The sequence below is a fragment of the Globicephala melas genome, chromosome 21 (assembly GCF_963455315.2).
Source record: "Globicephala melas chromosome 21, mGloMel1.2, whole genome shotgun sequence".
NCBI classification, from domain to species: Eukaryota; Metazoa; Chordata; class Mammalia; order Artiodactyla; family Delphinidae; genus Globicephala; species Globicephala melas.
The window spans coordinates 5,405,196-5,432,511 of NC_083334.1; positions in this window are offsets into that span (position 1 = coordinate 5,405,196).

The following is a 27,316-nucleotide window of genomic DNA, read 5'->3' on the forward strand; positions in this document are numbered from 1 at the left end:
AGTGTATTAATTATCATTATACAATACGCTATAATTAGAAGATATAGGCCACTAAATTTAATCTATACTTTCCTTCCTGTGATATATCATGAAAGTTGCTGTCTTGATTCCACTATAACATGCATGTGTTTTTTTCTCATATAAACGCAAGAAATGTAAAATATAACATCATAGTGAAGCAAACATATAAAAATTCCTATTTGGGGGGTTTCCAGATAAGTGAAATCTACTTCATTATAATGCATTTTCAATACAGTAAGGATTATTTGTTCTCATTTCTCAAAATTCTTGAGTTTATAAATTTATAAATGTAAGTTGGATGTATTATTGAGTGAGAATTAGATGGCTTCTTTTTTTTTAACATCTTTATTGGAGTATAATTGCTTTACAATGGTGTGTTAGTTTCTGCTTTATAACAAAGTGAATCAGCTATACATATACATATGTTCCCATATCTCTTCCCTCTTGTGTCTCCCTCCCTCCCACCCTCCCTATCCCACCCCTCCAGGCGGTCACAAAGCACTGAGCTGATCTCCCTGTGCTATGCGGCTGCTTCCCACTAGCTATCTACCTTACGTTTGGTAGTGTATGTATGTCCATGCCTCTCTCTCGCTTTGTCACAGCTTACCCTTCCGCCTCCCCATATCCTCAAGTCCATTCTCTAGTAGGTCTGTGTCTTTATTCCTGTCTTACCCCTAGGTTCTTCATGACATTTTCTTTTCTTAAATTCCATATATATGTGTTAGCATACGGTATTTGTCTTTCTCTTTCTGACTTCCTTCACTCTGTATGACAGACTCTAGGTCCATCCACCTCATTACAAATAGCTCAATTTCGTTTCTTTTTATGGCAGAGTAATATTCCATTGTATATATGTGCCACATCTTCTTTATCCATTCATCCGATGATGGACACTTAGGTTGTTTCCATCTCCAGGCTATTGTAAATAGAGCTGCAATGAACATTTTGGTACATGACTCTTTTTGAATTATGGTTTTCTCAGGGTATATGCCCAGTAGTGGGATTGCTGGGTCATATGGTAGTTCTATTTGTAGTTTTTTAAGGAACGTCCATACTGTTCTCCATAGTGGCTGTACCAATTCACGTTCCCACCAGCAGTGCAAGAGTGTTCCCTTTTCTCCACACCCTCTCCAGCATTCATTGTTTGTAGATTTCTTGATGATGGCCATTCTGACCGGTGTGAGATGATATCTCATTGTAGTTTTGATTTGCATTTCTCTAATGATTAATGATGTTGAGCATTCTTTCATGTGTTTGTTGGCAGTCTGTATATCTTCTTTGGAGAAATGTCTATTTAGGTCTTCTGCCCATTTTTGGATTGGGTTGTTTGTTTTTTTGTTATTGAGCTGCATGAGCTGCTTATAAATTTTGAAGATTAATCCTTTGTCAGTTGCTTCATTTGCAAATATTTTCTCCCATTCTGAGGGTTGTCTTTTGGTCTTGTTTATGGTTTCCTTTGCTGTGCAAAAGCTCTTATGTTTCATTAGGTCCCATTTATTTATTTTTGTTTTTATTTCCATTTCTCTAGGAGGTGGGTCAAAAAGGATCTTGCTGTGATTTATGTCATAGAGTGTTCTGCCTATGTTTTCCTCTAAGAGTTTGATAGTTTCTGGCCTTACATTTAGGTCTTTAATCCATTTTGAGCTTATTTTTGTGTATGGTGTTAGGGAGTGATCTAATCTCATACTTTTACATGTACCTGTCCAGTTTTCCCAGCACCACTTATTGAAGAGGCTGTCCTTTCTCCACTGTATATTCTTGCCTCCTTTATCAAAGATAAGGTGACCATGTGTGCGTGGGTTTATCTCTGGGCTTTCTATCCTGTTCCATTGATCTATATTTCTGTTTTTGTGCCAGTACCATACTGTCTTGATTACTGTAGCTTTGTAGTATAGTCTGAAGTCAGGGAGCCTGATTCCTCCAGCTCCATTTTTCTTTCTCAAGATTGCTTTGGCTATTCAGGGTCTTTTGTGTTTCCATACAAATTGTGAAATTTTTTGTTCTAGTTCTGTGAAAAATGCCAGTGGTAGTTTGATAGGGATTGCACTGAAATTGTAGATTGCTTTGGGTAGTAGAGTCATTTTCACAATGTTGATTCTTCCAATCCAAGAACATGATATATCTCTCCATCTATTTGTATCATCTTTAATTTCTTTCATCAGTGTCTTATAATTTTCTGGATACAGGTCTTTTGTCTCCTTAGGTAGGTTTATTCCTAGATATTTTATTCTTTTTGTTGCAATGGTAAATGAGAGTGTTTTCTTAATTTCACTTTCAAATTTTTCATCATTAATGTATAGGAATGCCAGAGATTTCTGTGCATTAATTTTGTATCCTGCTACTTTAACAAATTCATTGATTAGCTCTAGTAGTTTTCTGGTAGCATCTTTAGGATTCTGTATGTATAGTATCATGTCATCTGCAAACAGTGACAGCTTTACTTCTTCTTTTCTGATTTGGATTCCTTTTATTTCCTTTTCTTCTCTGATTGCTGTGGCTAAAACTTCCAAAACTATGTTGAATAAGAGTGGTGAGAGTGGGCAACCTTCTCTTTTTCCTGATCTTAGTGGAAATGCTTTCAGTTTTTCACCATTGAGGACGATGTTGGCTGTGGGTTTGTCATATATGGCCTTTATTATGTTGAGGAAAGTTCCCTCTATGCCTACTTTCTGCAGGGTTTTTATCATAAATGGGTGCTGAATTTTGTCGAAAGCTTTCTCTGCATGTATTGAGATGATCATATGGTTTTTCTCCTTCAATTTGTTAATATGGTGTATCACGTTGATTCATTTGCATATATTGAAGAATCCTTGCATTCCTGGAATAAACCCCACTTGATCATGGTGTATGATCCTTTTAATGTGCTGTTGGATTCTGTTTGCTAGTATTTTGTAGAGAATTTTTGCATCTATGTTCATCAGTGATATTGGCCTGTAGTTTAGATGACTTCTTACCCACCATATTCAGTGAGTTTTAAGAAAACTCCCCCAGCAAAACATACAGCAATACATATTCCAATAACTATAGTTTTTACCAAATCACTTTTGGATTCAACCTAAAGGATTGATTTCTGTGCATATTCCTGCCATGAGGCCATTTCTCCTAACCAGCCTTCGTGAAAATTAAAGTGCTGTTTTAGTCACTCCCTAAGCTCAAGTAACCCTTCATGAGTTATCTCTCCATCCGATATCAGCGCCTGATTCTCTGCTGACTTCTCTCTAATAGCTGGGTTGTTTAAATTTTCTCAAGACACGTTTTACAGAAAATTTATCTGTTTAACAGACAGAAAAATAAGGGATAGAAGAATGGAAAAAAGCTAGTAGGAACTACAATTTTATATTTGGTCTCACAGGAATAAGCATATTTTTCCTTCCTGTCTGTCACAGGCATATAATCTACCTTTACACTTAAATTGTTTAAAACATTTAGAACTTAGTACGTTTAGTAAACCTTCACAACTGCCACTTTAAATTTGACAATAAATAAAAATAAGGAAAAGTAAATAGATAACAGCTGCATTTAATTCCCACCAATTGCCTACCTGCATGAAGACATTGTAGTCACATTTTGCAGCTCTTGGGAATTCATTGTAAGTTAGCCTTAGTAGAACATGACAGCTACCTTGTTAACGAACATTGTTTCCTGAAAGTGGATTCCATAAGTTATAAATATAACAGGCAAGAAGAATGCCATATGTAACCTCAAAAGTCAAAGATTACTGATGTGTGAGCCAGAAGTAATAAAAATAGCCTGTATGTTGCATGAACCAGGGTATGATTGCTGGCAATCATCTCAGGGTAAATTTCTCTACCGTGATCAGAGTCACAGCATAAAGTAACTGAAAACCTTAAGCATTTGTTAATAAAGAAGAAAAACACACATTTCACCAAATGTGGCAACAGCACTGACGAATGATTTACACTCAAGCATCATATTGTCTGAAATACTATGCTTTGTACCCTTGACAGTGAGGGGAATAAAGCAGTAATCAGGAGATCATACTTGCAAGGTATTGACTTTGAAAGAAAATGTCTGGTACACAGATTATGCTGATTAAGAATTTAAAAACTATACATTAAAAGCATAGTAATTCTTAAAATTCTTAAAAATGGTGTCATTAAGTAACACTTCTTTTTATCTTATCTATCTAAAAGTTACATATATGAAATACCTAGCTGGTATGCTCTGTATATTGGCAGAGTTCTCTGGTCTCTAGTTTAATATACTTGGGCAGAGTCACCTAGTTAACAAACATGTTCACAAGGGACCTGAAGCACAAAAATTATCTAAAAGCCAAGAGAATAATGTTCCTAGAGTATTCAGAAGAGGGTAATGACTTACAGTAAAGATCTGGGACCAGGTTCCCTGGTTTCACGTTCTGGCTCTGCTACTTCTTAGCTGTGCTGTCTTAAGAGAGTTGTGTGTTTTGGTTTTCTCATTTGAAAAATAGTACTAATCTCATAAGGCTATTGAGAAAGAATGCTACAACAACAAAATTAACAAATGTTTAATTGAATGTCTATAAAAATAATATACTAAAATTGTTTATTTTAAAATCTAAATGTTATTAGATTAAAAAAAATTTGGAAAAGAAACAATTTGAGGCTTGGATTCTTCCCATTTATAAGTCCTAAGTATATGATAATTTCTATTAAGCAACCATAAATTTTCTCAAAAATATTAACTGGTTATATATTAAATACAGTCTTACCACCAAATAATTTTATAAACAAATTTAAAAACTATTCCCAAAGCAAAATATCATTTTTAATGTGAGATGTGGGAGTATTTTCACATAGCTGATATGATGAGGACTATAGATTCTAAAATTAAGCATGCCTAGAGTTTATAAATATCTTAAATGGCTCAGAAATTGATTTGTTAGAAAACAATAGGGGAATCTAGGTGAGAATGACGATCTTTTGGCTGAAGATGAAGATAGCATACATAATTCTCCATCCATTCACTTAACTGTTCATTTCCAGTATACATGCATAGCAGTGTCTGAATTGTTAACCCCACCCACCAAGGGAACCAACTTTACCAGCTAAAGTGCTTGTGTGAGTTGCTTTTCTGGCTGTAGTCTTACAGACTCTATTCATTTCCAAAGTAACTTAGGTCAGCACCTTTTCCCCACCCCTTCAGTAAGGCTGTTTCATGCTTATAGTCATACGGAGTATAGATTATTTTGTCACATTCTGCATTTCCTCCTGAGATTTCCCAGCTTCCAAAATGATTATGTAAAATTTGCATACATCAAGTTTCATTGTCTGTGGTAAAGTTCTCTAAATTTTGCCAAATGTGTAGTGTCATGTACTCACAATTAAAGTATATACAGTATATATTGACATTATACACTAATATGTATAAAATGGATAACTCATAAGAACCTGCTGTATAAAAAAATCAAATAATATTGAAAAATTCAAAAAAATAAAATATTACAGAGCTGTTACCATCCTAAAAACAAAACCCTGTGCTTCACCTATTCAAGCTCACTCACTTCTCCATGAACCTCTGGCAACCACTGATCTTTTTATTTTCTCCATAATAAAAAATTTTTTCTTTTACAGAATGTCATGTAATTAGAATCATACAGTAGGTAAGGTAGACTGGCTTCTTTCAGATAGTAATATGCATTTAAGTTATCCAAGTTTTTTCATGACTTAATAGCTCGTTTATTTTTATTGCTGAATAATATTCCATTGTATGGGTGTACCACAATTTGTTTATCCTTTCTCCTTTTAAGAAATATCTCAAAAAAAAAAAAGAAATATCTCAGTTTCTAGATTTTGCCAATTATGAATTAAGCTGCTACAAGCATTTGCATGCAGATTTCTGTGAGGATGTAGGTTTTCAAATCAGTTGGACCGATACCAGGAGCATGATTGTTGGACCTTGTAAGAGTATGTTTACCTTTGTATGAAACTACCAAACTGTCTTCCGGACTGTGTACCCCTTTGCCTTCCTACCAGCAATGAATAACTTGCTGCTGCTCTGCAATCTCATTGGCAATTGGTATTGCCAGTCTTTTTGGATTTTAGCCATACTAAACAGAGGTGTAGTAGCATCTCATTGTTATTTTAATTTGCAGTTCTCTAATGTGAAATGATTTTTAGCATCTTTTCATGTGCTTAATTTTCTTTCATCTATTTTCTTTGGTAAGATGTCTTTTCAGATCATTTGCCCTTTTTTGATTGGGTTGTTTGTTTTTCTATTGTTCAGTTTTAAGAGTTCTTTGTAAATTTTGGATACAAGTTATCAGATATATGTATTGCAGATATTTTCCCCCAGTCTCTGGCTTGTCTTCTCATTCTCTTAACGGCTTCTTTCACAGAGAAAACTGTTTTTCTATTTTAGGGAAGCCCAGTATATTTATTTTTTCTTTTAAGGATCATGCTTAGGGTGTTGTATCTAGAAACCATCACCAGATGCTAGGTCATGTAGAATTTCTCCTCTGTCTTCTTGCATAAGTTTTATTGTCTTGTATTTTTTATTTAGGTCTATGATATACTTTCAGTTAACTTTTGTGAAACATGTGTGATCTCTATCTAGGTTCATTTTCTTTTTGAACAGCAATTTTTTTGTTATAAGTTCTGTCCTTTGTTGAATTGCCTTTTCTCCTTTGTCAAAGATCAGTTGACTGTATTTCATTGATCAGCTGTCTATTTTACCAACATTACACTGTCTTGATTGCTGTTGCTTTTACACTGTCTTTTTTTAAATTAATTTTTATTGGCATATAGTTGATTTACAATGTTGTGTTAGTTTCTGCTGTACAGCAAAGTGAATCAGTTATACATATATCCACTCTTTCTACGATTCTATTCCCGTATAGGTCATTACAGAGTATTGAGTAGAGCTCCCTGTGCTATACTGTAGGTTCTTGTTAGTTATCTATTTTACAGTAAGTCTTAAAATTGGGTAATGTGAGTCCTCCAACTTTGCTCTGTTTTCTTTAGTATTGTGTTGGCCAGTGTAGATCTTCTCACTTTCCATATAAACATTAGAATAAGTTTGACAACACTTGCAAAATAACTTGCTGAGGTTGTGATTGAAGCATTGTATTGCTTCATCCATTTCATAAGTATTAACATCTTAACAATTTGATTTTCCCAGTCCATAAACTTAGGATACCTTTCTATTTGTTTAGATGTTCTTTGATTTCTTTCATCAGAGTTTTGTAGTTTTCCCCTTGTCAATGTTCTACATATTTTGCTAGATTTATATATAAGTATTTCATTTTGGGGGGGTACTATTGTAAAGTGTATTATTTTTCATTTCACATTCCAGTTGTTCACTGCTGGTATATAGGAAAGGAACTGACCTCTATATCAACCTTATATCTTGTGGCTTTACTGTACTTATTTATTGGTTTGAGGAGATTTTTTATTTGTCAATTCTTTGGGATTTTCTACGTAGACAGTAACGCCATTTGCAAACAAAAACAATTCATTCCTTCTTTTCCAAACTGCATATATTTTATTTCCCTTACTTGTATTATTGCAGTAGCCAGGATCTTCAATATGATGTTGAATAGAAGTAGTGAGAAAGGACATAGTTGCCTTATTCCTAGTATTAGGGGAAAGAATCCAGTTTTTCACCATTAAGTAGCTGTAGATTTTTTTGTTGATGTTCTTTATCAAGTTGTTCAAGTTCCCCTATTTTCTTAGTTTGCTGAAAAAATTTATAATGAACGGGTGTTGGATTATTTTCAAATGCTTTTTCTGCTTCAAATATGATCATATGCATTTTCTTCTTTAGCCTGTTGGTGTGGTAAATCACATGATTGGTTGTTGAATGTTGAGCCAGCCTTGCATACCTGGAATAAATCTCACTTCTTTGTGGTGTATTATTACTTTTATGCCTTGTTGATTGATTTGCTAATATCTTGTTTACATTTTTGGGCATAAGAGATATTTGTCTTTAGTTTTACTTTCTTATAATGTCTTTATCTTATTTTGATATTTGGGAAATGCTAGCCTCACAGCTATTTAGGACAATTCTATTCTTACTGATGATTTCGCCTGCTTGATCTATCAATTACAGAAAGACGGTTATTGACGGCTCAAGCTATAGTAGTGAATTTACTCATTCTTCTTTCCATTGTATCAGGTTGTGTCCAATCTACTGATGAGCCTATCAAAGATATTCTTCAATTCTCTTACAGTGTTTTTATTTCTAACATTTCCTTTTGATTCTTTCTTAGTTTCTAATCTTCTTACATTACCAAGCTGTTTTTGCATATTGCATGCCTTTTCCATTACAGCCGCTAACTTATGAACTGTAGTTATATAAAATTTCTTGCCTGGTAATTGGAATACCAGTGTTCTATCTGCATCTGGATCCAATGATTTATTATTTTGCTTCAGTCTATGTTTTTTTTTATTGCCTTTTATTCTGTCTTATAAATTTTTGTTGAAAACCAGACATTGTATATTGGTTAGTAGTAACTGAGGTAAATAGGCCTTTAGTGTGAGGATTTACATTAATCTGGCTAGGACTGGGCTTTAGCTGACGATCACTGTGCTTGTAGGTACCCAGGTCTACAGCTAATGTCCTTGTTTTGTTTCCTCTCTTACCTTTGAGCTCCCCTAAGTCGTCCTCCTTGGAGAAAGTCTGTGTCTTCTAACCCTTTCAGCTGTAATTCACTGTTACTTATTATACCGGACCCCAATTAGCATGTCAGTTGTCTGGGAGGAGCATTCTATAATCTTATGAAAATAACTCAGTCTTTTAGTCTGCCGGTATCTCTGCGCTGTGACCTTGGCAGATGTTTTTCCCACCTTCCATAAGATAAGGCAACTTGGGAACAGAGTAGGAGGAATGTCCTTTCTGGCTGTGACATGGTTCAGGTAAAGTCTTTTCCCTGTAGAGTAGACAGTTGTTATGGAGAACATTCTGGGGGTATTTAACATAGGTTACTTTACCCCTCCCCCTGCCAAAACCAGGAAGGGAATGTTTTTGGTTCTTCACCATGAGAACCAGATGAAATTTCTGAAATACACCTAGGAAAGTTCGGAGACCCCGTAAGACTGGAGTTTGTCAGACTCAAGCTAGTGTACTCTTAGCCTCCAGCCGTTCCTCAGAAACACCACTTCGTGTTCTTTCATTTTTGTGGCTCTAGCTGTTTCTGCTCCAGGAAAGTAGATGTTAGCTTGACTCTAGATTCACTTATCTCTCTGGTTTTCAGCATGGTAATCAGTGCCACAACCTCAGTTCTCTAATAGGTCCAAGAAAAGTCATTGATTTTCAGTTTGTTCCATGCTTTCTTGTTGTAAGTGTGGAAGCTACAACTTCCAGGCTCTCCTAATGTTGCGACTGAAACTGGAGGTCTGAACTGAATGTTCAAGAGGAAATTTTAAATACTAATTTGACCAGCATCTGCTTAATCTGTGCTCTATGAATCACCTAAAAATGCATGCAAATTTGTATAGCATACATACTGTGTACTTTTCAAGGGGTCTAAAGCTTTTATTAAATTCTTAAAGAGTTGAATGATTTGAAAAACTAAGAACAACACGATAGAGAATAATTCCTTTCATTTCGGTATGTAAAAATACAACTCAGGTCCCCAAGCTAAGGAGTGACAAGAAAAGATAAAATACATTACTTTTTGCTTTCATTTTAATATCTTTTAACAATGAACTTAAATTCCAAATTAAAAGGCAGTATGTGCCGTATACATTCAGTTTGTGAAAAGTTACCCCGCTTCAATAGTCCACCAAATAATTTTGACAAAAGATTTGTAATTTCGCTTTACATAAATTCATTCTAAAGCCAGGCAAAATAATATGGTTTTCTAAGACGTAATTGAAGAGCAGACTTACCGAGATGCAGGACTAATATAAGGTTCTAACAAGGCAAAGAAGACGCTCAGTGGTTTTTGGGGGGTTTTTTGTTTGTTTTTTTACTTTTCTAAAAAAACAAAGACTTAGCCTCATCTATTCATAGAAGAGAGTAAGCTAACAATTACAAATCTGATGTTGGAGACATCTCTCATGCTGTATGTTACACGAATACTATTAGTAATAAAACAGCAAGATAAAAGGTTACTTTTTAATTTTGTACCACTGTGTAAATCATTGTACTTATTTTCAGGTCTGATTAGATGGCATTGCTGAGAGAATGTAAAAAAAAAGAGCTTACATGCGAGCATTAGATTAATATAACTTTTATTAAAAGAACGTTACGGTGGCAATATCAAATCCCCAACTGTTCTCTGTCATCTCTGGGAGATAAAAAGGAAAAGAAGCCCCACCGTTTGCGGGGAGAAGACCCTGTGGCTAGTCCATCACTATTTTGCTTTTGTTCCGTATTTCACATTACCACTCCACTTCCTAACAGTAGCCTTTGAAAGATGAAAGTGGACTCTCACTGAGAATTTCACACAAATGGATTAATTTGTGTCGCCATTTTTGGCATGTCACCATGGATACGGCCATCTGACGGCCTCAGTGCAGCTGTGAGCTGATTGACGGTCCATTCACAGTTCAAGGCTTTACAAAACCAGTAACAAGAAAGAACGCTCAAAAAAAAAAAAAAAGAAAGAACGCTCATTAGTGGACAAGGACCCTACTTATGCATGTGGGCGACTAAATATTATGTCTCAGTAAATATGACATTCATATCAATATCACCATGGAAGAGTGTATTAAAAACATGCAGACTTAGTATGTGTATATATATATATATATGTATACTAAATATATACTATATAATACTAAATATGTATATATATATTTGATACCTCGCTTTCTTTTCTCTTCATTTAAATCTAGCTAAATGACAATGGAATGGAAGCACAAACAGAAGAGTGTTTATGCTGTAAATCCTATATTTTCTAAAAAAAAAAAAATCGAAGGACAAAAAGCCATTTCTTGTTATAAACTTACAGACTGGTATTAGATTAATAAAAGGGAGTAATTTCTGTCACTTACTATGAAATGGGAAATCTGCCTTCTGTACGTGCCATTGTGAAGTAGAATTTGACATTTTACATTGTCACACACCCAGATGTACAAAAATGTAGCTTTATTCCTCTGTAATTAAACTTAGCTCCTGAGACTCCAGGGCTGCTTGGTAGTGAGACACCTTCCTCGTGCACCCAAGGTATACCTCATATAGTCTGGGGTATCTGCCTGTCAGTTCAGGAAGTGCCCTCCTCACGTCTCTAATTCTCCTCTTCCGGGTGAGATCTGCGTTGCTGACTTGGCTTTTCCATTGCCCTGTTACCAAGGAGGGGAGACTGTCCTGTCTCGCCATGCCCTCGCTGGCCCCTGCAAGACCTGCCCCTCTGGCCTTGAGCACTGACCCCCGTCCTGCTGCCTCTTCTGCTGGTGTCAGCATCCATCCACAGCCTTCAGCCGTTGGGTCCCTGTTCCAATGTGCTCTTCAGCCTCGATGCCAGGCCCTCTGTCTGTCTGCTCAGCCCCTTCTGTGTACTTCCTGGGGTGTTCGGGAATGCTTACCTGCTTTTCGCATGCTACAGGGAGGTGCCTGAGAAGATGAGGCTGACCTCAGACCTCACTGCACGGACATCCCAGTACCTGAGACACCGAGAAGGAAGTCTTTCAGCTAACGGGACACAGAGAAACTTTGTCTAACTCTGTTGAATCATGACCCACCCTAACCCTTCATATTATGTCTCATCAGAGAAGGGAACTACATGTGAAGCTGATTTTGACACTTTGATGTTCTTTAGCCATGAGTCTCCCTTTATTTCTACCAAAGGGCCAGAAATAACAACTCCTTCAGGACTTTCAGCGCTCAAGATCCCTGCTGTTTTCCTTAGAATCAGAATCAAAAGGCATCGTTTGGCACGTAACCCATGTATAATATAAGCTAATCCATCAACATGACAGCACAAATGAACCTGAGGTCCTACTGTCCTCTCCATCACTGATGGTTTCAGTAGGATTTACTATTCCACATCCTCTCTTTTTCTGTTAAATTGGGCAGAAACACCAGATCAGAATGAACGTTTTGGCACTGCTTACTTAGAAATATTTCATGTGAATTAAAATTTTAGCACCGAAATGAATCAGCACACTGATCGACTGTGGAACGTGGGAATATTTGCACACATCGTGCAGGTGCATCTTAAATTGAAATGCTCTTTGTTAAAACAGTCTGATGACTCTATCCTAAAGCAGTGGAATCGGGTAAAAATAATGTGCATCCTATATGGGAATAAATCATGTAGATAAAATGTGGAGCTAGATGGGATATACAAGATTTACATAGTATGTCTTTTTTTCTGTCGTTGTTTATAAATTATCCAAGTTCATTACAGAACTTGGTCGTTCAGAAAGACACCAGGGAGGAAGGGGGAAGCAGCTGGGAGATCTAATCCATGTGATGAAAGGCAATTAATGAGGAGAAAAGAACTCAGGAGAGAAAAACTCATACGGCAAGATAAAAAGTATAAGAGAGCAAGTAGTAGGCAGTATAGAGAAAATATAGTACTTAATTTTCAATTGTCTGGTTTGTATCTGTTGTAAGGGCTGTTTTCTACTTCCTCTTAGATAATAATGATAGTATCAGATCTATTTGCTTTTCTTACACTTGTGTTTGAAATCCAATGGTAAACTTTGAGATGATACTTTGATCAGGAAATAATAGAAGAGTCTCTTTATTCAGTTTTCTGTGAAGCCTCAATCCCAAATCGTTGAAAATGAAATGTGGCCAGGAAAAGGTCAGAAGTTCCAGGCTTTAAAAATATTAAATAACACTAACTAAAGGAAAGAATGAACAACGACCCATTTGGAAAAAGTTATTTCACTTATAACAATTATTGTTATAGATGGAGAGGTAGCTGACACAGGGTGTTTTGGGGGACTGATTTTTCAAATATATGCAATTAAAGAACAGGAATGAATGGGTAAATTGCTCTTAAAAGAGAATTAAGCAGAGTCTTTCATCTTAGAAAATCCAGTTGGAAATCTCAGTGTGTATCTTTTAAGGAGTCTCAGTTCATTTTTTATATATGAAACCTCTTGGGTGTCAAAAGGATTTCAAGCAAAATAAAAATTGAAAAACAAGAAGCTCCGAAGAGAAAATTACAAATTAAATATAGAGATACATTGATCTGGATTATTATAAGCATGTGGGTAAATAGCTATTAATTTTGCTTCTGGAAATTTCTGAGTGTTTTCACCTTTAGTAAAGGAGCATTTTAGTCATTTAAAAAATTTATATCTGTTTCATCTGGATGATAAAAGTCATGACATTTTTGTTTTCTAAGATCTTGAACATGATTTATCAAAATAATACATATTGGTATCTGGCTGTGATATCAGTACTGACTCCCCAATGTCATTAATTCACTAAGAATGAATATAACCATATTATTGGGTGAAATTATAAGTTTAAAGATGACTATAAGGAAAATCTTAGCATTGGTGATGGCAACACATTCAGCAGTTAATAGTAAAGCCTAAATATTTGTGTCAAGTAGACAATAAAATATAAATCAAATTGTACAACTTGATTGTGACCTATACTTATAAAAATCTTTTAAGTTAAAATTTAAAATAGAGATTTAAAAATGCTTTGCAGATATTGAAGCATTATGGGGAAAGAAGCCTGTTTACAAGCCCAGAAATAGCAATGGTGAAGAAGAGTAATTTCAAATGCACGGTTCTGTCATTACTGCCACAGCTGAGGGCCGGCATGGGCAGTGACTGTTTGAATTGTCGGCAGTAACTGTGTCCTTAGTGGGCCCCCCTGCCTTTCACTTTAAAAAATTTCTCAGAAATGCCAAATTTATATTTCAGAATACAATAATACACACATCGTACACTTGAGAGGAGAATTTGACATTGATTTTAAACATAAGTATCCATGAATAATTTGAATCCATATAATTAGAATTTATGTTCTATATATAATTTTATTCTCTGCCTATGGTTTACTCTTAATTAGGTACTTGGCCTGATAACTTTGAATTTCGTGGTTTATTTTTTTTCTCTGCCAACTCCATTTTACTTCCTACTGATATATTTTTTAAAAAAACAAAGAAACACCAGCAACTATATTTAGTCCAGGCAGAGTAACATGAACTAAATTTTCTTGAGTAGATACCAGTGCCAAACACTCTGCTACATGCTTTATGTTCTTTATCTCCTTTAAACCTCGTAGCACATCTATACCAGGCACTGTTAGTGTCATTTTACAAATAAGCAACTTGAGGTGCAAAGAGGTTAAGCAATTTGCCCAAAGTCTCAAAGCTAATAAATGGCAGAGCAAAGACATGAATCTAACTTTAATGATACTTAGCACTTGCAGATAAAATTCTTCAAAGTTCTTGAATCCGTGTTGTACACTTTATTTTATTAACATACCAATCACTTTATTGATAAGGAAGTTTCCATAAGTTTGATTTAAGCTAACCTAAATGTGATTAATTTAGGATAAACTAAATATGAAGGTTATGTTTTAATCAATTAAGACCAAAAGGCAGCAAGGGAAAATTTTTTAGAGAGGCTGTCAAGTATCTGGGAGCTGAAATTTAAAGAAATGTAAGTACACAACACTTGGGCTGAGAGTGAAGTAAATGTCAGCAAAAGAAACAGCATCTTAAGAGCGCACAGTTCTTTAGTGCTTGTCCTTCATATAAGGCGGCATGGAGTGTGGAATGATTCCATGATCCTATAGTCACCTCTTGTCCCAGTTTCTCGTCCTGGTGAAATCTGTATCCTGCTCACATCATGCCTCTATGCTGTCTTTTCCACTGCATTGACCCAAAGAAAGAACACAACTTTTTCTCTTTACTTCCCCAAGCAATCAGTATCGAAGCCCATTGTATGTGATAGAATTCGGCTGAGTATTTGAGAGGATCAGAGAGGTTTAGCAGAATACACAAATAAATAAAATTATAGAATGTGATGCATAATCCAGTTACTATGCTAACAGGTCAGACCTAATTACACAATAAAGGGCTCTCTGAGAAGTAACCTTTAAGCTATTACACAGAACATCTAAAGACAGATGTACACATCTAAAAAGATTGAAAATCTATATACCATAATGTTGAGAGTGGTGAAAGATGTTAGTAATGTTTTCTTCTTCACATGTATTGTTAAAAATTTCTATGATAAACATTAAAATGTCTAAGAAAAAAGGCAGTTTTTAAAGTAACTTGAAATCAAGAACCATAAATTAAATAATTGTGACTTTTTCTGGAGGGCCCTTTGTACAACCCATTGGCTTAAACATCAATGTATTCCTCAGTGCCTTTCATATGAAAAATTAATCAGTGAATGAATATAGATACAGATGAAACACACTTTCCCATAGCCCATGTTCACAAAGCATACTCAGAGGACTCTGAGTACTGAAATATCTAAAAACTTTATTCAATTTATGTAATATTGTATTTATATATAAATTTGATGAAAAATACAGAATATTACTACTTACCTGATTTTTTAAAAAATATTACATAGAATTTCATAATTATTTTAAAAATCCTTGGTTTAACTAGGCACTAGAAGAATTAGATTGGTCTCTTTTAACTTATTACTTCACTTTGTTTTTATTGATATTTTTAATTTTTTACAAATGTTTTGAATTCATTTCTTTGAAATTTCAGGAAGATATGGACATTGGAACAAACCTTTCACGAATTAGAATAGATTATTTATTTCTAATATCTTTGACCAATGTAAGCCCATTTATGTATTTTTTTCCTTCAAAATATGGAGAGTCAAACATATTACCATGTAAGTAAAAAGATACTTTTTATTAAGTGTTTTATACCTACATAAACTGCTCTGTTTTAAGGCTTTTCACTGAGTAACCTTAAAATCAGTTTAACTAACAACAGATATTTTTTATAATTCACTTAAGATAATTAAACATTCTACATCTGAAAAATATACCTCTTATAAATATTGTCTTTTAATGCCTTTCAGATGGTGTAGTTAAATGATCATTTTAAAAGATGGTGAATTATCTAGAATTTCACATGTTATACTAATATCTCTTCAAATATAATCTCCCGTTAAATAGCCCATGAAGCTTCCAAATAAATTCAATGGGTAAAATCCTAGACACAATAAAGTTCAAATAAATTTCAGCATTAGAGACACATGGACCCATGTAAGTTCTACTTCAAGGGATTGTTCTTTAGAGCAGTAATTGGCAAGTGGTTTGAAGCAATCAATCAGAAGTTTCCATGAGTAAGTAGGAGGCAAAATATTGTGGTCTTGGCTCGAGGATACCCTGGTGGAATGTCCATTCAAATCCATCATGAGCAGAGCCCACTTTGTTTTACATGACACTTGTATACTTCATCAAGGGAAGTGCTAATCAACATACAAGAGCTTTTATTTCAACATTTAAAGCGTATAAAGAACAAGTCATGGTAACTCTTCCAAATAATCTCCAGGGCAGGAAAGAGGAGCCAGAATAAGCCGCGCAAGCCTGTTGCCCCACCAGTGACATTTATCTTGAGCCTGAGCTACTTCCTGATGTAGATGTTGGAGACACTTCATTTTGTATGTGACTTCAAACCAGCTCCCTAAAATGAGGTGAAAATGAAATGTTCAGTCCTTTGGACCCGAAGAAGGGGTAAGCTATGATGAGTGCTACTGCTAAATGGAGCTCACTAGTGCTTTTGCCAGGATTTTCATTTTCTCCTCTTGTATAAAATGGGCTCATCTCCTGAGAGTCAAATAGAGGAAAAGACTATGTTGCATTTATATCCAAATTCAAATAGCTTCAATTCACATTTGCTGAACAAGGATCATCTATTTCAAGACACAAGAGAACTCTATAATGAGATACTGCCCGCAGTTTTCCTTTAAGGTCTGGAACAACATGTGTCTAGCAATCCTTGTGCCAAATAGGACAAAGGAAAGAACTGGTGAAATGAGGTCATGAGAACAGAAGAACTTGCTTGTAATTTTATTAAACTTTTGAAGGCCTTAGTTTGACTCTATGATGTAGAATCCAGCTAGCTTGTCTTAGCTGGTTTCCAAGTCAATAGATCCTTGAATGGTCCTGACTTATGGCTTGTACCTCATCTGCCTCAAGCGTCCCAGGAAGCCAGGAAATCCAACACAGAGCCCTCTTCAACCACAAAGCTTCGTATAGGGTGTGCCCATGACAGTCATAGCATACTGATAGCATCTGATCATAGCATACTGACCATCTGATCAGTAAATCTGAGCCCAAGATGACCTCATTCTATTGTTTATTTCCTCAAAGATTTAATGGAAGAAAGAATGGAAATATGAAAAATATCTCGAGAGGTTTTATTCATTTTAATCATCAAAATAGATAATGGAGAAAAAAAGGAAAAATCATAAATATATCTGAATCTCATTTTTTTTTTTTTCCAAAAAGGAAAGGCTTATCAGAGTTGATTTATGGATTGTCAAGATTTAAAGAAGTTACATTCTGGGAGAATTCACAATTTCTCTTCCCATAATACATCATAGAAAACTACCTGTAAAGGATACTGAAGGAAGAAAAAGATTTTACAATATTGTAAACCTGAGAGAAGGTTTACATACAGAAAGTAGGTGCTTTCAAAAGGGAGTCAATGGGGCTTACCTGGCGGCGCAGTGTTTGAGAGTCCGCCTGCCAATGCAGGGGACACGGGTTCGTGCCCCGGTCCAGGAAGATCCCACGTGCCGCGGAGCGGCTGCGCCCGTGAGCCATGGCCGCTGAGCCTGCGCGTCCGGAGCCTGTGCTCCGCAACGGGAGCGGCCACAACAGTGAGAGGCCCGCGTACCGCAAAAAAAAAAAAAAAAAAAAAGGAGTCAATGCACATATTTTAGTTGAGGTGTGGGATAGACAAGATAAGGACAGGAGTGGTAATACAGTACAGAGAGTTTAAGGAAAACATAGAATGAGAGGATCCTCATTAAGTAATGTAATAGGAAGCAATAGTAGTGTTTTGAGGAATTTGAACAATCAATATATTCTCTTAAAAACACCTGAGGCAAGGAACTAGGCCCATGTTTATTGATCACTTTATACCAGTTGTTCTGCTAGCCACATCCATCCCCATGAGGTATGGATTAATTATAAATCCACCCTGGAAGGTGTGGACTTAATTCTCTCAAACTCACCATGACATACGAATTTGCATTTTAAATGACTGATATTCAGAGTCAATATCTTGCCAAAGCCCACATTGTTTTTAAAAACATGTTGACAAAAAGGGCAGTAGTGGCCAGTTATGGAAGCATGGATCAAGAGAAGTAGAAGCAACAGAATTTGAATGAAATTTAGGAGCTTGTTTTCATCTCAGATCACACTGTACTGCTTTCTTTCTCTGGAATATATGGTGTTCGGCACCGGTGTCCCTGGGGAAGGGGTTCTTCCGTGAGCTCTCACACACTCTCCCTGAGCTTATCCCAATCACTACACTCACCAGTCCATGTCTTGATGTCTCTTAATATGTCCGTTGACCCCTCTTGGCAATGAACTTCTTAAGAGCAAGAATGGTGTCTTTTTCACAGAGTTAACCATGGAGCTCATTCAGTGCCTGGGACACAGGACAAGTGTTACACATATTATGGTTGAGAAGGATGTGGTAATAAAGATAAAAGGAAAGAAACTTACTCAAATGGTATTACCAAGGTGTAAAGGCAGACCCGGTTTAGAAGAAGAGTAAAGATATATCCCTGCATGGTTTCTAGGTAACAGGATGGCTGTACCCTTTCAAGGGGGCTGGGAGGGCCTGAAGGACCCATCAACAGCTCAGGAGAGCCATGCTTAGCAGAGTGCTTGGTGGCAGAATGAGATAAAGGAAGCTCTTTGAAAGACTGACTGATTGTGCCTTATAGTGAAGAGAGTTTCCATTACACTTGAAATGATTCAAGCTTCTTACCTTCCCTACCTGGCCCTGCATTAGCTGGTGCCTGTCTCTTTCTCCAGCCTCATCCCCTATTTCTATTCTTCTCATTACCTTTATTCCAAATCCAGGTCTTCTGTCTATTTCTGGAACATGCCAGGTGTATTCCTACCTGGGGTCTTTACAGGGCTGGTTCCATCTTAACATTCAAGTTACCACTTCTTCCAGGAGGGTTTCAATAATAACAGTATATGAAATGCCTTCCTCCACCCCCAAGCATTGTCATGCTCTTTCAATGCTTATCGGTCTCCGAATTTATATTATTTATTCATTTCATGATTTACTTGCTTTTCTTTCATCTCAGCACTGGAATTTTGAGCTACATGAAAGCAGGTACTTGGGCGTTTCACTTTTAAATCCCCGATGCCTGGTGCCTATAAGTGCTTAATACATGTTTGTAAATAAGTGAATGAATTGATCACCCACCCTGCCATCTTGCTGGGTAGCATTATCAGTGAGAATGGATAGAAATGAAAATAATAGCTAAAAATAATTAACTTATTATTACTATATTCTGGGCACTAGGTGCTTTATGTGGATTAAAATATTTAATCTTCAGAGAAACCTAACATGATCCCAGTTTTGCACATGAAAAACTAAGACCCTGAGGGTTTATAATGTTTAGTATAGAACATAGCACAACGTAGGTACAAGAGAATGTTAAGTTACACGCAATGACAGCATCTGGTTTTTCTAACTTATCACCTGGCATATGAAATTGTTTCCAAAATTCATGGCGTACACATCTTTGACCCTCCTACCATGGGGAAAAGTTATACTTTACTTTCAGGATTTTGCAGCCACTGTGTAGTTTATCTAAGGTGCCACCTGCAGCAGTAGATGTGCCAATCCCTTTGTTCCCACAGAGCCCTCTACCTAATTGTGTTAAAGCTCATAGCACATTTACATTGCACATGTGTGTTTACTTGCCTGTCTTTCTGATGAGATGGAATTCTTCGAGGGCAAGGATACTGTCTTCTTATGCCGCTATCATCCGTGCCTGTCATAGCACCAAATAGATTCGCAGAAACCATTTACTGAATACCATTGTTCATAAACTGAAAAAATTTTTCAATTGCTTATTCTTCCAAACATAAGAATCCAAATTTTCACTAGTGAAATGTATTTTTTTAACATCTTTATTAGAGTATAATTGCTTTACAGTGGTGTGTTAGTTTCTGCTTTATAACAAAGTGAATCAGTTATACATATACATATATCCCCATATCTCTTCCCTCTTGCATCTCCCTCCCTCCCACCCTCCCTATCCCACCCCTCTAGGTGGTCACAAAGCACCGACCTGATCTCCCGCTGCTATGTGGCTGCTTCCCACTAGCTATCTATTTTACATTTGGTAGTGTATATATGTCCATGCCACTCTCTCACTTTGTCCCAGCTTACCCTTCCCTCTCCCTGTATCCTCAACTCCATTCTCTAGAAGGTCTGCGTCTTTATTCCCGTCTTGCCCCTAGGTTTTTCTGACCATTTTTTTTCTTTTTTACATTCCATATATATGTGTTAGCATATGGCATTTGTTTTTCTCTTTCTGACTTACTTCACTCTATGACAGTCTCTAGGTCCATCCACCTCACTACAAATAACTCAGTTTCATTCCTTTTTGTGGCTGAGTAATACTCCATTGTATATATGTGCCACATCTTCTTTATCCATTCATCTGTTGATGGACACTTAGGTTGCTTCCATGTCCTGGCTATTGTAAATAGAGATGCAATGAATATTTTGGTACATGACTCTTTTTGAATGATGGTTTTCTCAAGGTATATGCCCAGTAGTGGGATTGCTGGGTCATATGGTAGTTCTATTTGTAGTTCTTTAAGGAACCTCCATACTGTTCTCCATAGTGGCTGTATCAATTTACATTCCCAACAACAATGCAAGAGTGTTCCCTTTTCTCCACACCTACCCAGCATTTATTGTTTGTAGATTTCTTGATGATGGCCATTCTGACTGGTGTGAGATGATATCTCATTGTGGTTTTGATTTGCATTTCTCTAATGATTAATGATGTTGAGCATTCTTTCATGTGTTTGTTGGCAGTCTGTATATCTTCTTTGGAGAAATGTCTATTTAGGTCTTCTGCCTATTTTTGGATTGAGTTATTTGTTTTTTTGATATTGAGCTGCATGAGTTGCTTGTATGTTTTGGAGATTAATCCTTTGTCAGTTGCTTCATTTGCAAATATCTTCTCCCATTCTGAGGGTTGTCTTTTCGTCTTGTTTATGGTTTCCTTTGCTGTGCAAAAGCTTTTAAGTTTCATTAGGTCCCATTTGTTTATTTTTGTTTTTATTTCCATTTCTCTAGGAGATGGGTCAAAAAGGATCTTGCTGTGATTTATGTCATGGAGTGTTCTACCTACATTTTCCTCTAAGAGTTTGATGGTGTCTGGCCTTACATTTAGGTCTTTAATCCATTTTGAGTTTATTTTTGTGCATGCTGTTAGGGAGTGTTCTAATTTCATTCTTTTATCTGTAGCTGTCTAGTTTTCCCAGCAGCATTTATTGAAGAGGCTGTCTTTTCTCCACTGTATATTCTTGCCTCCTTTATCAAAGATAAGGTGACCATATGTGCGTGGGTTTATCTCCTGGCTTTCTATCCTGTTCCATTGATCTATATTTCTGTTTTTGTGCCAGTACCATACTGTCTTGATTACTGTAGCTTTGTAGTATAGTCTGAAGTCAGAGAACCTGATTTCTCCAGCTCCATTTTTCTTTCTCAAGATTGCTTTGGCTATTCGGGGTCTTTTGTGTTTCCACACAGATTGTGAAATTTTTTGTTCTAGTTCTGTGAAAAATGCCAGTGGTAGTTTGATAGGGATTGCACTGAAATTGTAGATTGCTTTGGGTAGTAGAGTCATTTTCACAATGTTGATTCTTCCAATCCAAGAACATGGTATATCTCTCCATCTGTTTGTATCATCTTTAATTTCTTTCATCAATGTCTTATAATTTTCTGCATACAGGTCTTTTGTCTCCTTAGGTAGGTTTATTCCTAGATATTTTATTCTTTTTGTTGCAATGGTAAATGAGAGTGTTTTCTTAATTTCACTTTCAAATTTTTCATCATTAATGTATAGGAATGCCAGAGATTTCTGTGCATTAATTTTGTATCCTGCTACTTTAACAAATTCATTGATTAGCTCTAGTAGTTTTCTGGTAGCATCTTTAGGATTCTGTATGTATAGTATCATGTCATCTGCAAACAGTGACAGCTTTACTTTTTCTTTTCTGATTTAGATTCCTTTTATTTCTTTTTCTTCTCTAATTGCTGTGGCTAAAACTTCCAAAACCATGTTGAATAATAGTGGTGACAGTGGGCAACCTTGTCTTGTTCCTGATCTTAGTGGAAATGCTTTCAGTTTTTCACCATTGAGGACGATGTTGGCTGTGGGTTTGTCATATATGGCCTTTATTATGTTGAGGAAAGTTCCCTCTGTGCCTACTTTCTGCAGGGTTTTTATCATAAATGGGTGTTGAATTTTGTCAAAAGCTTTCTCTGCATCTATTGAGATGATCATACAGTTTTTCTCCTTCAGTTTGTTAATATTGTGTATCAGGTTGATTGATTAGCATATACTGAAGAATCCTTGCATTCCTGGGATAAACCCCACTTGATCATAGTGTATGATCCTTTTAATGTGCGGTTGGATTCTGTTTGCTAGTATTTTGTTGAGGATTTTTGCATGTATGTTCATCAGTGATATTGGCCTGTAGTTTTCTTTCTTTGTGACATCTTTGTCTGGTTTTGGTTTCGCAGTGGCCTCGTAGAATGAGTTTGGGAGTGTTCCTCCCTCTGCTATCTTTTGGAAGAGTTTGAGAAGGATAGGTGTTAGCTCTTCTCTAAATGTTTGATAGAATTCGCCTGTGAAGCCATCTGGTCCTTGACTTTTGTTTGTTGGAAGATTTTTAATCACAGTTTCAATTTCAGTGCTTGTGATTGGTCTGTTCATACTTTCTATTTCTTCCTGGTTCAGTCTCGGAAGGTTGTGCATTTCTAAGAATTTGTCCATTTCTTCCAGGTTGTCCATTTTATTGGCATATAGTTGCTTGTAGTAATCTCTCATGATCCTTTGTATTTCTGCAATGTCAGTTGTTATTTCTTTTTCATTTCTAATTCTATTGATTTGAGACTTCTCCCTTTTTTTCTTGGTGAGTCTGGCTAGTGGTATATCAATTTTGTTTATCTTCTCAAAGAACCAGCTTTCAGTTTGATTGATCTTTGTTATCATTTCTATTTCATTTATTTCTGATCTGATCTTTATGATTTCTTTCCTTCTGCTAACTTTGGGGGTTTTTTGTTCTTCTTTATCTAATTGTTTTAGGTATAAGGTTAGGTTGTTTACTTGAGATGTTTTTTGTTTCTTAAGGTAGGGTTGGATTGCTATAAATTTCCCTCTTAGGACTGCTTTTGCTGCATCCCATAGGTTTTGGGTTGTTGTGTTTTCATTGTCATTCGTTTCTAGGTATTTTTTGATTTCATCTTTTATTTCTTCAGTGATCTCTTGGTTATTAAGTAGTGTGTTGTTTAGCCTCCATGTGTTTGTATTTCTTACAGATTTTTTCCTGTAATTGATATCTAGTCTCATAGCATTGTGGTCGGAAAAGATACTTGATATGATTTCAATTTTCTTAAATTTACCAAGGCTTGATTTGTGACCCAAGGTACGGTCTATCCTGGAGAATGTTCCATAAGCACTTGAAAAGAAAGTCTGTTCTGTTGTTTTTTGATGGAATGTCCTATAAATATCAATTAAATCCATCTTGTTTAATGTATCATTTAAAGCTTGTGTTTCCTTATTTATTTTCATTTTGGATCATCTGTCCATTGGTGAAAGTGGGGTGTTAAAGTCCCCTACTATGATTGTATTACTGTTGATTTCCCCTTTTATGGCTGTTAGTATTTGCCTTATGTATTGAGGTCCTCCTATGTTGGGTGCATAAATATTTACAATTATTATATCTTCTTCTTGGATTGATCCCTTGATCATTACATAGTGTCCTTCTTTGTCTCTTGTAATAGCCTTTGTTTTAAAGTCTATTTTGTCTGATATGAGAATTGCTACTCCAGCTTTCTTTTGATTTCCATTTGCATGGAATATCTTTTTCCATCCCCTTACTTTCAGTCTGTATGTGTCCCTAGGTCTGAAGTGGGTCTCTTGTAGACAGCATATATACAGGTCTTGTTTTTGTATCCATTCAGCCTGTCTATGTCTTTTGGTTGGAGCATTTAATCCCTTTACATTTAAGGTAATTATCTATATGTATGTTCCTATTACCATTTTCTTAATTGTTTTGGGTTCATTATTATAGGTCTTTTCCTTCTCTTGTGTTTCTTACCTAGAGAAGTTCCTTTAGCAGTTGTTGTAAAGCTTGTTTGGTGGTGCTGAACTCTCTCAGCTTTTGCTTGTCTGTAAAGGTTTTAATTTCTCCGTCAAATCTGAATGAGATCCTTGCTGGGTAGAGTAATCTTGGTTGTAGGTTTTTCTCCTTCATCACTTTAAATATGTCCTGCCACTCCCTTCTGGCTTGCAGAGTTTCTGCTGAAAGATCAGCTGTTAACCTTATGGGGATTCCCTTATGTGTTATTTCTTGTTTTTCCTTTGCTGTTTTTAATATTTGTTCTTTGTATTTAATTTTCGATAGTTTGATTAGTATGTGTCTTGGCATATTTCTCCTTGGATTTGTCCTGTATGGGACTCTCTGTGCTTCCTGGACTTGATTAACTATTTCCTTTCCCATATTAGGGAAGTTTTCAACTATAATCTCTTCAAATATTTTCTCAGTCCCTTTCTTTTTCTCTTCTTCTTCTGGGACCCCTATGATTCAAATGTTGGTGCCTTTACTGTTGTCCCAGAGATCTCTGAGACTGTCCTCAATTCTTTTCATTGTTTTTTCTTTATTCTGCTCTGCAGTAATTATTTCCACTATTTTATCTTCCAGGTCACTTATCTGTTCTTCTGCCTCAGTTATTCTGCTATTGATTCTGTCTAGAGAATTTTTAATTTCATTTATTGTGTTGTTCATCACTGTTTGTTTGCTCTTTAGTTCTTCTAGGTCCTTGTTAAACCTTTCTTGTATTTTCTCCATTCTATTTTCAAGATTTTGAATCATCTTTACGATGATTATTTTGAATTCTTTTTCAGGTAGACTGCCTATTTCCTCTTCATTTGTTAGGTCTGGTGGGTTTTTGTCTTGCTCCTTCATCTGCTGTGTGTTTCTCTGTCTTCTCATTTTGCTTTACCTACTGTGTTTGGGGTCCTCTTTTCGCAGGCTGCTAGTTCATAGTTTCCGTTGTTTTTGGTGTCTGTCCCCAGTGGCTAATTTTGGTTCAGTGGGTTGTGTAGGCTTCCTGGTGGAGGGGACTAGTGCCTGTGCGGGAATCTCTCCGCTTTTTCCTCCGCACCCCTGTTGCTGCGCTCTCCTCCACGGCTCCGAAGCTCCCCCCTTCCGCCACCTGCAGTCTCCACCTGCGAAGGGGCTTCTAGTGTGTGGAAACCTTTCCTCCTTCACAGCTCCCTCCCACTGGTGCAGGTCTCCTCCCTATTCTTTTGTCTCTGTTTTTCCTTTTTTCTTTTGCCCTACCCAGGTACGTGGGGGAATTTCTTGCCTTTTGGGAGGTCTGAGGTCTTCTGCCAGTGTCCAGTAGGTGTTCTGTAAGAGTTGTTCCACATGTAGATGTATTTCTGATCTATTTGTGGGGAGGAAGGTGATCTCCGTGTCTTACCCTTCCGCCATCTTGAAGCTCCTCTCTCGTAAAATATATTTTTAAGTAATCTCAAAATGACTATTTTGATAAAAAATAGTATTTTTTAAATTATGGAATAATTAGGTTAATTCAGTCACATAGTTCATATTTTAATCATGTCAGAGACGGGCATCTTGCAAAATATATATTGGTCTTAGAAACATGTATGAATGTGACTTTTTTGGCCACATTATTAAAAGTATAACTGTGAGGTTTCAGATTCCCTTCATATATAAGTAGTAGTTCATCAGGTCACTCCCCTAACACACAGTTCATTTGAGATAAGAAAACGTCTAGCAGTTCAGCATTGGGATCTGGTGAAGCAGATCGTCTAAAACAGTGGATGTTTTTCTAAGGCTTACCTGATTAATCCAGACCTCTGGAGTCTACTCTACTGAGCTAGAAATCTTAGAAGGAGAGGTGTTCTCATAATACTTTTCAACACAATTTGTTTTTGGCTTTAGCCAAAAATAATGTAAAAGAGACCTGTCAACATATTAAGGTCCAAACTTAAAATTTTTTTTTTAAAAAAGACTTGGAGGTTAGAAAAGAAAAAAGTCTTTGAAATTAAAAAAAAGTTCCATTCTGGGTTGCAGTTCAAACAACAATGATAAAGCCACAACACAAGGGTAAATGCATTGGACAGTCATCCTTTATTTTAACAGATTATGATGTGGTCCCCTTTCAGGTAGGAACAGAGTCCATTCAGTCCTTCTCTGCCTCTGGTAAGTTCATCTCAATGAAAAGGATGAGGAGATGATGAAAAGATAAGAGTTCTAAGGAGGGCTGAGCCTATAATAAGAAACACAATAACAGGAAAAAGGTGGGGGACACACAGCATTAAAAGGGGCCTTAAGTGTGAACTTGGGGGGAAGAAAAGTGAAAACAAAGGAACGGCTGAAGACAAGAAAGAGAGCAATTGATTCTTCTGCCCTGTGGATGAAAGCTTTGCCTGCATTTCCCGTCAGGCAACTTTAATTGAACCCATGTTCTAAGAGTGGCCACAACAAGGTGAGGTACCAACTGGACTTGAACGAAGACTTTAATGTGCACACCTACAGATAATTTAACATTTCCAAAAGCATTTAAAATGGTTTTAGCAATATAGGAGCGATTTTGCTTTTAGTGTTCTGCGAAGCAAAAGCACAATTTAATTATCTTAATTTGATCTATTAAGTACTTGTCTGAAGTGGACTAGAATTCCAGGAATCTTATAAGACCAAGCTGCAGCAGCATTATTTAGGGACATAATTCCATACAAACTGGAGCATAAATAAAACCACAATACATAGAACTTGTGTGAAAAGAGGAAAAAAACCTACCAATCTAGGGTCAGCCTCTTAAAAGAGGCATTTGGTAAGGTTACAGTATGAGCCCGCAGATGCTATAGTGTCAAAAACCTTGTGGAGAAAATCTTTTCCATTTCCCTTTATTTATTTATTTTTATTTATTAATTTTTTTGGGGCAGTACACGAGCCTTTCACTGTTGTGGCCTCTCCCGTTGCGGAGCACAGGCTCCGGACGTGCAGGCTCAGCGGCCATGGCTCACGGGCCCAGCCGCTCTGCGGCATGTGGGATCCTCCTGGACCGGGGCACGAACCCGTGCCCCCTGCATCGGCAGGCGGACTCTCAACCACTGCACCACCAGGGAAGCCCTCCCTT